General features: G+C 47.8%; 1 protein-coding gene across 2 annotated transcripts in view; it reads left to right on the top strand.

Annotated features, from left to right (window-relative positions):
• The window catches only part of CKMT2 (creatine kinase, mitochondrial 2), a 33,855-nt gene continuing 20,463 nt past the window's right edge, over window positions 1-13,392 (top strand). The window contains exon 1 of one of the 2 annotated variants that reach the window (XM_025387426.1): window positions 1-52. The gene's annotated coding sequence lies outside the window, so the exon portion shown is untranslated. Of the gene's footprint in view, window positions 57-13,392 lie in introns of both variants that reach the window. The other variant, XM_025387427.1, reaches the window with a different exon arrangement.

Consider the following 13,392-nt stretch of genomic DNA (forward strand, 5'->3'; position numbering starts at 1 on the left):
ACACTTCTTGGCTGTGTGCGCTCAGCAGGACGTGGGAGACTCCGGCTTCAAGGTCGGTGAGTCCGTGAAACTCTGCTTTATTCCTCCAAAGAGGGGTCATGGCTAGAGCCAGTGTGAAGGGCCTTGGAGGAGTGGATGCAGGGCTGTGGACCGGGACCCCGTTAGGACGCTGACTGCGAGGAGGCAATGGTGACTCGCTAAAGCCAGCAGAGCGCCCGCCCTTGGCCGAAGCACCCCCTCCTCCCTGCACACAGGTGGGGGCAGCTCAGCACCAGGAGCAGAACAAATCAGCACGCTGCCTGCAGAGTCTCTTTTTGGTAGTGAATCAGGACTTTTTCTTGATTTGGAAAAAAAAAAAAATTCTAAAGGCTGTATTTTGACGCTAAGTTTGGGACAACTTTAAACTTCAAATGTCTTTCCCTTGTAATTTAGAGAGTCTAATCCACTGATTTCTGGGAATGTTTTTCCCCAGCAGTCTCAGTCTCAAAAGACATGTAAATCAGTGACTTGGGATGAACTAACTAGAAAATTAAAATTTTGAGAAGCTATTTACTAATAAGCCCAATAGCCAGGCCCAGTTTAAACTGGCAAATAGTATTGCTAGAGATTCAGTTTTGCCATCACTAACATGAACACATTGATAATGAGCCAAGTAACTATCTCCCCTCCCTGCCATCCTTACCTTTCCCACTGGAGGTTAATTTTAAAAAACAACAAAAACCTGTGGAATTGGCCCCATGTGTTGCACCTGGGCAGAGGCCTAGTCTTTGCTAGCTTGCTTGCTTGGTAGTCCTGGGGTTAAAATCAGTCCTGTCCTTGTCCCTCAAGTGGTCTGCCTTCAAATGCTCTCCTCCGAATGTGAGGAAGAGTGACATTTGACAAACAGCAAAACCTTTAGGTCTCCTCAGTGCTGCCCTTTAGACCTTTCAGAAAGTGTTGCCAGGCTCGTGACCCCTCACAATGTCAGCCGAGTCAAGTGAGGGGCAGTCAGTGCCCTCAGGACAAGGTTACGCTAGGTACACCAGTGCGCTGTTTCCAGAAGGGCTGCTTTTCCTGTCTACGGCTCTCACATTTTCTCTGTTCTGAATTCGTGTCCTTGGTCTGTTCTGTCTGTCCTCTCAGGGAGGCGAGCACGGCCACAGCATGTGGCCTGAGGCTTCCTGACAGGCTCTTCCAGGAGGCTCTGGGCCTTGTTTGGTGGTGTGGGCACCTCACTTCCTCTGCACTGATAGGCACCTTCTCCAAAGACCCCAGACTTTGGAGTTAATCATGCCTGTGGGTTAAGGTACTGTCCCAGCAAAGCACAGGAGTGCCACATGCACCCCATGGACTCTGCCAGCCTCATGACCAAATCACCTCACAAGGAAATGGCCCATAGCCAGGTCAGTTTTCCTAAGGAAACTGTGGGTTGGGGGAGTGCCATACAGAATGAGGAGTCCTGGGGTTTCGGACACAGGAGGGGGACTGACTTTGCCCCTAACTCAGAGGCCCTGGGCCTCCATCTCTGCCATAGCCTAGAGCAGGCTCCATTTGTCTTCCCAAAGGAACCCCCGATACAGCCTGTGTCAAGCATTCTCGGAGCTTCTGCCCACAGAGCCAGGAATCCAGCAGCAACCCATGCTGAAGGTGACTGCTGGAGGTCACACCAACCCTGCCTGGGAAGTCTCAGAGACTCCCTCCCTTGGGCGGGGAAGAAGGCAGCCCACTTCTTCACAGCACTTAAAAGGACTAGATGGCTCCTAGCTTCCTGTTTTCTTGTAAACAATTTACCCCTTGAGGGACAAGTCTGGTAACAGTCCCATGCCTTCATTACAGGCCTACGAAAGGCCTCTGTTTTACGGAGTAGGATTCTAAATATCTCCTGCCTAGGACTGTCTATTTGCTGAGTAGAACAGTGATGCCAAGAGTGCCCATTAAGGTTGGCTGTGTACCCAGTGCTTGTGAGGTAACGCAAACCCTTTGCTGTCTTAGAACTGGGAGGGGAGAGGCATTTTCTGCTGGCCTAGGCGCCTGGCATCGTGAGAATTTGTTCAGTGTGTTCTGTGGAGCTGGTCCAAGCCCAAGGACATCCTCTGTTTTGGGGTGGCTCTCTGGATGGAAAGATGACATGTGGTCCTCCTCCGGGCCTTCCACCTGCCCTCTGGCTGAGGAGTTCACACACAGGGACACTGAATGGCTGGACCAGAAATAAGTCTGAGTCAGCAGAAAGGCAGACATGGTCCATCCGGGATGCCCAGGAAGCACAGGGGGCTCAGGCTGGAGGCAGTGACAGAACCCAAGGCCTCCCTTTCACATTCCAGGATGTCACAGAACCAGAGAAGACCATTAGACCGGGATCTGAACTCCCGGTCTGCCTGCCTGGGACCAAGAAATGTGCAGCTTGTGTGGCCACTTAACAAAAGGGCTTGATGCAGCTGTCCTTGTTTATTTAGTGGGGAGGGCAGTGTAGGAACAAACAGGATATTACTGCTTTTGCCTCTGTCTGGCTGTGCTCTTGCACCTTCCCATCACCCCAAATCTCCCTGGCTTGGAGCCCAGGCATTCTGCTAATTTTAGCCTAGATGCTGTAAACAGTGTTTTTCAACTCAGGAGTCATAGCGGTGTTCCAGGTTAGGGAAACTGAGGCAGACAGCTTCTATGGGGTGAAAGCTGGAGACTACCTTCCTCCTCACACTGGCACAGCATCCCTTGCAAGGCCTGGCAGGCACATTGAGCAGCTAGGGTCAGAGTGGAGCGGGCAGAAATGTCCCTGGCATTTGGGCTACTTCAGCAGAGGCCTGAGGACAGGGAAACAGAACAGTTGATAATCTGCAACTCTAGGAGGAGTCATGTGCCCTGAGGTGACGATCCTGTGCCTAGGAGCTGCTGTGGTCAATGCAATTCTGCGGTCTTCAGGGTGTGACCGAGTGGAATGACCTGTGGCGCCACAGCTTTTAAGCCACAAGGGTGGTTTCCCTCCAGCTGCTGGTCAGTGCAGGGCTGTATGTGAGGTGCTGGGGTCTGCAAGGAAGCTGAATCCAGGGTTAGAGCCAAACCTGGGTTCAAATCCCAGCTCCACTAGTGTGCTGGTACTGAAACCTGGGGCAGGTCACTTCTCTTGAGCCTCAGTTTCCCCATGCACAAAATAAAGCATACTTGGCAGGATTGTTACACAGACTGATAGTGTTTGTAAGGTCCCTTGTATAATGCATGGCTCATGATAGGTGCTCATAAATGTTAGTTCAAAAAGAAGACAGAAGGTTTGACTCAGTCGGTGTACAGGGTTGGAAAGGATTTTCCAGGTAAAAGAAAACACTCAAGCAAAGGCTCAGAGGTGGCCAAGTGAAGGACCTGTTCGGTGATGCCAGGAAGTCATTGGAGACACTGTTGGAGGGGTGGAGTCTGGAAGAAGAACTGGGGAGCCCAATTGGTTAAATCCATTTTGTGAACCCTGATGTTGGTTTTCAGAAGATGATCAGTAGATCTGAAAGTATGTGATAGACACCTTTGAAGTCTTGTCCACAGAGATACAAAATACAAATTGAATGAAGCCAGCTGTGGTGGAGGGCAGGTGGATCACTTGAGGTCAGGAATTCGAGACCAGCCTGGCCAACATGGCAAAATCCCATCTCTACTAAAACTACAAAATTAGCCACATGTGGTGGTGGGCACCTGTAATCCCAGCTACTTGGGAGGCTGAGGCAGGAGAATCGCTTGAACCCGGGAGGTGGAGATTGCAGTGAGCCGAGATCGCACCACTGCACTCCAGCCTGGGTAACAGAGCAAGACTCTTTCTCAAATTAAATGAAACATTTAAATGCTACAAATGTAAGCTAAAATCAAAAAGCATTCAGAAAAGGGGCAGGCCGAGTGCCGGCTGGAGTAATCAGGTGTGGCTTCGGGGTGGGAGTGATGATGATCCCATAGCCTTAGGGTCATCAGGGGAAGGGACTCACATTTATTCAGTGCCTACTGCAGCCTGTCCTGTCGTCTTCACAACACCCCACAGGGAGACCTCATCATGCCCATGATGGGGAGGAGCTGCTGAGGCTCAGGTGGGCACCATGCAGGGTTGCTACACCCAGCGGGGCTTGGTAACATCCTGTAATTGGGGAGCTTTTTCTCACTATACATGTGAGGGCCCCACTCTTGGAGAGACTCATTCAAAAAGGTGGAGCCTAGAAATCCAAAATTTTAACACACATCAAAATTTTCTTTTTTAGGTTTTTACTTTTTTATCATAAAGGTAACACATGCTTATTTTTACAAATGATACAATACAGAGTTCCATTAAGAGAAAATTAATCTGCCTTCTCCAAGTCTGGTACTCTGAAGCAACCCTTTTAGCAGTTGGATGAATATCCTTCAAAACTTTTATGTTCATACAAATATATGAAAATGTATATGTATATACATCATCGTTACAAAATTGCAACCACTCATATTCAGTTCTAAGCAAGTTTTTCTTTTCCTTTTAACCTAAAAGGGTGTCACAGATGGGCATCCAGGAAAGTGGAGGCAGTTTTAACTCCTTTAATAGCTGCAGAATATTTCACCATCTGAATGCACCAGCATTTGTTGAGTGGCAATGCTGGGCTTCTCAAACTATCTGTGGCAAAATCTCTTATTTCTAATCCATAGCAGACCCACACATTTGTAAAATGTGATAAAGTGCAGCTATTAGAAAAATAGAATAAGGCGGGGCACGGTGGCTCACACCTGTAATCCCAGCACTTTGGGAGGCCAAGGTGGGCAGATCACAAGGTCACGAGATTGAGACCATCCTGGCTAACATGGTGAAACCATGTCTCTACTAAAAATACAAAGAATTAGCTGGGCATGGTGGCAGGCACCTGTAATCGCAGCTACTCAGGAGGCTTAGGCAGGAGAATGGTGTGAACCCGGGAGGCAGAGCTTGCAGTGAGCAGAGATTGGGCCACTGCACTCCAGCCTGGGCAACAGAGTGGGACTCTGTCTCAAAAAAAAAAAAAAAAAAAAAAAAGGTAGAATAAACAGGTATGCAAAATGCCAGCTCAAAATATAAAAAGTAAAATGACTATCAAAGTGCTGTAGGTATTCTAAATGCTCACTCTCAATTTCTGTAGTTATGTTGTCATGAACTGCTAACAGCCCACAGACCACACTTCGGCAGCACTGGTCTGGGGTCAACCTTCCATAAGTTGAATAAAATCACTCTTCTGCAAAGAACCTTGTCATCACTTTTCACTGCCTCCAAACTCAAGTCCCAGGTCTCACGGTTTGTTCCTTTGGCTATGGCTCCAGTGCCATCGTGCTTCGGCTCCAGCCTGTCTCTGCAGTCCCTGCCCTGCCTCTGCCACTTATGGCTCCTGCCTCTGCACATTCTGTCCACTGTATCTGGAAAGTCCTCCCTTTATCCACCGGATGAGGTGAAGTGATAGCCCCAAAGATTTTTCACCTCCTCTAGAAAGCCCTCTCTGACCCACCAGGGAAATTTGAGTCTTCTCTCCTCTTTACTATTTTTGCTCCTGTCCTTTGGATTATAGTGGTAGGTTTTTACAGTGATCTGTCTCCCCCACCAGGCTGTACCCTGAACTTTATAAAAGCTCCTTGAGGGCAGCCCCAGTATCTGACACAGGGATTGATTCTCTAACATTTGTTGAGCAGATGGAGGGATGGATGGTTGGATGGATGGACAAACAGCTGGATGAAAGAGCTTCCAGGCTTAGCTCTCAGGATGTAACGTAGTCTTTGCTGTACACAGGCCATGAACTTGGTGGTTGGCCTTGCCCATGTTCAAATCCATCCCTGGTAGAACAGGTGTTCTGTTCTAGACTCTAGGATCTGTCAGGGTTGTCCTGAACCATGGTTTTCCTTGAGGCCCTCTAGAGTAGGTGGCCGCCACAAATTCCAGGCACGCTCAGTCCTAGCTTAATTCAACTCTCCAAATTTCAGGGGAATTACCTTTCATAGAGTCCCTCAGAGGCAAATTTGTATTAGTGACAGTGGCCCAGGATGCTGTGTCCTCTTAAGGTGTCCCATCCTTAAGAATCTGGACTAGGAATAGAACAGGGGACACATTTAGTCCTTTCTTTTTTTCCAGCAGCATTCAAGGGTAGGCTAAGTCTGCTGTGGGCTGAGGGCAATGGCCATTTCCCCAGCTGGAAGATGCCTGGAAGCAGCTGTTGGGAGGGAGGAGTGGGGGCACACGGCATCCATAGTCCTCCACTGATGCATATGGGTGTGCAAGGGTCTATTCGTTGCTTCCACTGGAATTCTGTGCTGTGTGTGACCTGGTCCTAGTCCCAGGGCGGGTGGAGGCATGCAATACAATGCTTTGGTATGGTTAAGACCTGACAAGGCTCCTCAAACAACATCATTGAATGGTCTGTCCCATAGCCGACCATGCCCTCCCAGGACCTCCCAACAGGCTTTGGCTCCCCAAGTAGACCACAAGTCACAATTTCTAGTTGCCCAGCAAAGGGCCCTGGTTGTGGGTGGACTATGACTGCGGGCCAGAATCCCAGCGCTGCCACTCACAAACTGTGTGGTCCTGGGTGAGTTATTTTGCCTTTCTCTCCCTGCATCTGCTCACTTGTAAAATGGGAATAACATGAGCATCTACTTCCTGGGTCTGTAGTGAGGATTAAATGGGGTAATACTCATAAAACTAATAGAACCCAGTGCTCAGCACATAGGGTTTTTCCTCAGACTAAGGACTGGAAAAGCTGCCACACAGTAGGTAAACAGTCATCAGATGAATAAGTAGACAAATACTATCTCCAGCCCCTCCTCACCCCCCCTTTCCCCTCCCTCCAATGCTGCCCACCATGGCTTCTCCCTACCTGAAGCATATCAGTGTCATTCACTCACTTGCCCTTGACTCACATGACCCACTGATCGCCTGGAACTCGGTGGTGAGTGGTGTTCCTGCGAAGGAAGGCCCCAAGGGCCATCCCCTGGTTCTGCTTCCCCTCAGTGCTGCCTGGAATGACACCTATGTGCTGTGGGCATTTTGGCCCCATACTTAGCCTCCCCTCGGCATTCGCCTGTGGAAACACTGCTTGAGGGAAAACACTCAGCATCCCTGAGAAATCAGGGAGAATCTGAGGCGGCTGGAACTCTCTGGCAGCTCCATTCCTTGGGAGACAAAGGGGGTGACCCCATCTAGACATGCTGTAATATTTGTATGGTAAACCCTTGTGAGTGAAAGGATCTTTATTTAAATGAGGGCCTGATGCAGAACACTCGATACATGTGATTTCCCTTTAGCTGTGTGACCTTGGGCTGTTAAAGTCTCTGTTTTTGAGTTCCCTCCTCTGTGACATGGGATACTTGCTTCTTGGGATTGTTTTGAAAAACGTACCTTGCCCTTGAAAGATTTTGTTTTCTCTCCTTATTGAGATATGAAAAATGTTGTAATAATTAGTTATCCAGTAAAATGGGTTGCTTTGGCAAGTGGTGGGATCACCAGCACTGCTGGTATTTAAGGAGAGCCTAGGGAAAGGGATGCCTGAATTTCAGCTGAGGCAAATAACCTCTAAAGTCTCTCAGGCTCCTGACATTCATTCACTCACTCATCAGACATTTAATGATAACCTATCATGTGTGGGCCAGCATGCTTTGAGAACCAAGAGAAACTGTGGCCCAGTTCTACATTCATTGGGTCTTGTCCCTCTGAAGTATAGGATGGACCCAGTGATTGTCCCTTGTCCCTTTGATGCGTGGAATTCCCAGTGATTGTCCACCCCTGACTGCAGCCTTGCCAAGCTTCATACACGGTGCCCTCCAGCACGTGGAGGGAGGAAACCAATTCATGCTCCTCATGAATTCCAGAATGTTATCCCACAAGCCCATGCAAAAAGGGGAAGAGCTTCTTCCTTTTACTTAGAGCATTTCCTTTAGAAAAATTGTAAAGTATTTTGCTGCCCCTTTGAAATGTATATAAATCTTTTAAAAAGCTAAGTAAGGCTCCAGTCGATTTTACAACCTAGGAATCTTTTCCTGCAAGGGTCTGGAAGCCATCTCTTTGAAAATGTAGACATCAAGGAAGATAGCTCCCTACCTCCCACTGTCAGTGGGTAGTAGTTTCATGTAAGCACCTGGCTGCAAGTTGTAAAACTACTTGCTGTCCTAGAGACTTCAGTTTTATTTTTCCTTTTTATAAAGGCAATTAGCGAACACAAATGGCCACCCCAATTACCAGGTGAATTTAGGAGGAATTATGCTTGACAAATGGTGCTGTCATGTCCTCTTGAGTTAGAGAACATGTATGCAATGAATGGGTCCTATTTGCTTGCTTATATAAAAGGGTGGGATGTCTTTCTGTCTTTGCAATCTCCTTAGCAGAATGCTAAAGATACGCATCACTAGTTTCATGTTTATTCAATAATAAATTTTTTTCTCTCCTATATTTTATAGAGAGGAAATTCTGGGGTGGTAGGAAATTTAAATTGTTTCCCCAATACCCAGCACTTGCTCCTCATCTGATTCTTCCTTCCCTACCTGCCTGCTCAGTCAGAACCCCTAAAAAAAAAAAAAAGAAACAGAAGGACATGCACATTTATGCCTTGTACTCTGCTGGCTTTCATCTGTTATCTCTGGGGTAGTCTCTGCTGTGTCACACACGGACATCTCTGAGGATGGGCACAACGAGCTCCCAGGCTTCAGCCAGCCTGTCATGGTCAAAACGTCAGGAGCCTGCACTGGGTCACCCTAATTTGCAGATATCAGAAAACAAAGCAGGTACATGCTCAAAACCAGACTTGTCAGTCTCACCTGGTGGCTTTTACTGATAGGATTTCAAAATCCATGTCTGAAAGAAATGTATGTCACATCATATAAGTAGATTTCACTCAAAAGTTTGTGGGGTTTGTGAGCCAAAGATTTGTTCATTTCTTGCGTTTGAAGTACTCTTTGATGACATCCTTGGCGTGTGACTCCTTGCCATAGTCCTTAACTACTACACAAGTACAACCAACCACTTTACAGGGTTTCCTCTCTCTGTCAATTTTGCAAATGCCACCTACTCATTCCCCTAGTTTCTTGTTGTCATCCACCTGAATTAGGTTGATTTGGTGTTCAGCACAAAGGGCCTCGACCAGCTTGACATACATAGGCTCATCAGAGTCAGATGCAAGTACACAAAGAAGGGGTTGGTTCTGGTCGCCCAGCATGCCAAAAAAGCCAAACATTGATGCTGGGATTTGTAGTGAGAAAAAGGCGTTTATTGCCAGGTGCCAAGCAAGAAGAATGGGTACCTAGCACTTAACACCTGAGCTCCCTGCTAGCTTATAAGCAAGGGTTTTTAAAGCAGGAGTGAGGGGGTATCCATAATGAGTTAAGAGCTAGGGAATTTCTGGAACTTCCTTATCTATTTTTTGGTTTCAGTCTTTCTGAGGTCTATGACAGTGGTCAGCATTTTCCATCTGGTGTGGGAACTGGTTTCTGAAAAGCAATGCAAGGGCATATGTCAAGATGCTGTCTTTAGTTTCTACAAGGAATCAAACATTTTGTGACTCTGACTTGGGGTGGCTTTTAAGTTATTATCTTCTTGTTTAGCAGGTTATTCGTTAACTTCCCTAATTGCTGGTTGTAGGACTAGCTAGGTACCTGGAACTTCCCTTAAAGGGACTGAGACTGTTGCCTTGATTTCTATGCTTGGCAGATGTGGGTAAGGGGAGGAACCCAGCATGGCCATAAGAGAGGTCCCTTGGGAAGACAATACAAACAGGAGTTAACAGGATAGAGATATGTGGCATCGAGTTTACCCGCAGATGCCAAAAAGGCACAGAGCACAAGGGCAGGTGAATGAGCAGCCAGTGAGTGCACTGGGAACTGAGAGAGAATGCAGTCATCTTGAGCTAGAAGGGAACAGATTTTGTGGAGATTGAGGCACCAGGCTGTGGTCCAATTAGGCAGAGAAAGATGGACAACAAAGTCCAAATGGTAGGGGGTGATAAGAAGCAAGAAACAGTAATAACTTTTTCTAAAACAAATTAGATTTGTTGCATTAGCACAAAATAGAAATGGCAAACCAATATTTTAAAAAGTCACATACAGTATATTAGAAGAGATACAAATATAGATACACATGTGTGTTTTTCAAATTGAGATCATGCAAGACTCTAGTGCAATGGAGCTGAATGTGAGGCTGGCTACTCTGTCCTGATGTTCTGGGCCCCCGTAATAGGCCCTGAATGATGTGCGAGCTTTCATGAAATTCCTAATAGGATGTGTGTGTGTGTGTATATATATATATATATGTATATATATATAGAGAGAGTCTCTATCACTCAGGCTGCTGGAGTGCAGTGGTGCGATCTCGCCTCACTGCAACCTCCGCCTCCTGGGTTCAAGCGATTCTCATGCCTCAGCCTCCCAAGTGGCTGGGTTTATGGGCATATGCTACCATGCCTGGCTAGTATTTTTTGAATTTTTAATAGAGACAGGGTTTCGCCATGTTGGTGAGGGTGGTCTCGAACTCCTGACCTCAGGTGATCTGCCTGCCTTGGCCTCCCAAAGTGCTGGGATTACAGGCATAAGCCTCCGTGCCCAGTCCCTAATATGATCTTATTTAGTTGACATTTGCCTTTCCCCAAAAACAGATCAAAAGAAATGTTTCCCTTTGTGCCATTTCACACTAAACGGGTTGGGGAGGAACTAGGGGAGATGTCTGAACCTTCTGCTGGTGGCTGGGGAGTTTTCTGCAAGTCCTCCACAGCACAGGCCGGCAGGCCACTTTTCACTAACAAGTCACAAGCCAAGTGAGATAAAGTTCCTTAGTGTAATGCATCATGGCTCACGGAAGTCACAAGACATAACTGCCTGCCTCACATCATTAACATCATCTGCCCCTTCTGGTGTGGGCCTCTGTGTTCTTGGAATGAGTAACCACTATCTATGTGGGCCTTTCTACCTGTCTACCTTGACCTGAGCAGTTCCACAGTCTGATGCTGCTGGAGGTCTTAGCCTGGTTGTAAGACAAAGTAAAATCAGACGCAGATGTCATCTGCCTGGCATTTCCAGAAAGAGCCCTTAGACTGCCTCGAAAACATGTTGGAGCTTCTACACTACATATGCTACAGTTACATGAAATGAGGCAACTCTCTGTTAGGCTCTGCCCAAAGGAATTTCAATTTTGAAGACAAAATTGTGGGTAAGAGAATTCCTCTTTCCCGAGTGGATGAGTATACCATAGCAGGCTCCCAAAGGGCGCCACTGTGATGATACATGAGGGTATCAGCGGCTTGTCTTCAAAGCTCTCATTGCCCTTCCTCCTCCACCCACTGGCTCCATCAAGGCACATACCTGAAAGGCGTTCCTTTATCACAGTGCTACATAGGAGGAGAAACGGACCAAGCCATTGTTCCTCTGTCAGGATTCCTTTGTGTGGACATGCATCCCCCTCACTAGTTTGTTTTGTTTTTTTGGACAGTCTTACTCTGTAGCCCAAGCTGTAGTGCAGAGGCACAATCTCTGCTCACTGCAGCCTCCGCTTTCCGAGTTCAAGTAATTCTCCTGCCTCAGCCTCCCAAGTAGCTGGGATTACAGGTGCCCACCACCACACCCAGCTAATTTTTGTTTTTTAGTAGAGATGGGGTTTCGCCATGTTGGCCAGGAATCCTGGCTTTAGATCAAGGAGTCAAATGCCTGGTACAGCATCTGTGACATCAACACATGATGGAGGTCCAAAGTACGCCTGTATTGAGGTTTTTTGGCAGCTGCCACAGGCTTTGACAGCTGGGGCAGGGCAGAACCCCTTGTCAAGATCCAGAAAGGGGGGCAGAAAGAGGGGGTAGCCACCTCCCAGAAGTGTGAGGTGGGACAGCGAAGCTTGCTGGCCATGTGGAAAGAACATGAGAGGTGGAGTCAGATAGGTGTGCATTCAAATTCTATCTCTGTCACTCCCTAGCAGCATAAGCCTGGACAAGTCATTTAACTTCACAGATAGTAGATATCACTTACACTTTCTCTGAATCTGGCTTCATCTGGAAAACAGGACAATAGCATATAATGTGCCTGGTACAGCAGATACCCAATGGTTCCCTCTCCTTTCCTCCTTGTAATGCAAATATTACTCATTTGGGTGGAGATGTACATTGAAGGCCTGAGAGAGCAGCTACATCTGAGGTTGTCTGGGAGTTGAAGAGTATGTGGGGAAATTCTTAGGGCAGATGTCATCTCTGGGTATAGCAGTCTCTGTGGTGGTGCTGGGCAGAAATGGGGCCTGGTGGCCAGGCCTTCACTATAAGTCTTAAAAAGCCTTCGAAAGAGTCCCAGGAGCCAGTGGGATGGGAAAGCTGAGGTGGGGCAGCAGGGGATCAGGCAGAGAGCGCAGCAGGGCCAGAGCTGTGAAGAGGCCCAGCGGCTGTGGTGCAAGGGGCCTGGGGCCACCACACAGATCATCCACATCTGCCAGCAACACTCTGCCCTCCAACTGCTCCCCCACCAGTGGGCCCCAACACCTAAGGCTCTCACCACCCACCCAACTGTAGACCAGAAATCTCAGGCATCCCTGATTTTCTCTTATCTTTCATTTCCAAACCATTAGCAAGACCTGTCAGTTCTGCCCCAGAATAGACTGCAAACACATTCTCTTCCTCATCCTCGCTGACTCACCTGGGTCTCAGCACCTCATCTCTCACCAGGACCACCTCTAGGGCCTCTGACTGCTCTCTCTCTCTCTCTGCATTCTGCACATGTCCCTCTAAACCATTCTCCACTGGCAGCCAGAGCCACCCCTGTAACTCATAAAATGAGCTCAGCTCATCTACTTGCAAGCACGAATGTAAATTTCCTCTGCACTGGGATAAAATCCAGACTCCTTAGGGTGGTCTCAGGGTCTGCACACCTGGCTCCCTTCCACCCCACCCCTCCATCCTTCCTGAAGTCCACTGTGATTTGCTCCCTGTTCTTCAGCCCACTGACCTCCTTTCTGTCCTGGGGCGAGTCCAGATCTGTCTAGCTTTAAGGCTTTGCTGTTCTATTCTCTGCCCCTGCCTAGCCTATTTAAAAGTAGATATCATTTACACTTTCTTGGAATAATATGCTGCTTATTCCCTTGTTTGCACTCATCCCCACTTATGATTTTGTTTTCTTGTTTCTTAACCGTCTGCCACAAATGAATTAGAAGCCCCCACAGGAAAGAACTGTTTCTTTTGCTCACTTTCATGTCATTGTTGCCTAGTGCAATGCCTGACACTCAGTAGGGTCTCAGTAAAGAGTTCCTGATGGATGAATTCCATGCCTCCCACTGGGGCTAGAAGCCAATCCCAGGCTGTAACTGATCTAAGACTTCCTGGGATCCCTGTGAGAAAGGGCACAGTGGCAGATGTGAGGCCGGAAAACAGGGCCAATTAGAGGCGAGGGGATGGTGGGAAGAAACACAGGCAGCAGCAAAGTTGAGAAGCCAGGTTCCCTTAGCCTTGTGAG

Source organism: Theropithecus gelada, chromosome 6 (assembly GCF_003255815.1).
Source record: "Theropithecus gelada isolate Dixy chromosome 6, Tgel_1.0, whole genome shotgun sequence".
In the NCBI taxonomy this organism is placed as follows: Eukaryota; Metazoa; Chordata; class Mammalia; order Primates; family Cercopithecidae; genus Theropithecus; species Theropithecus gelada.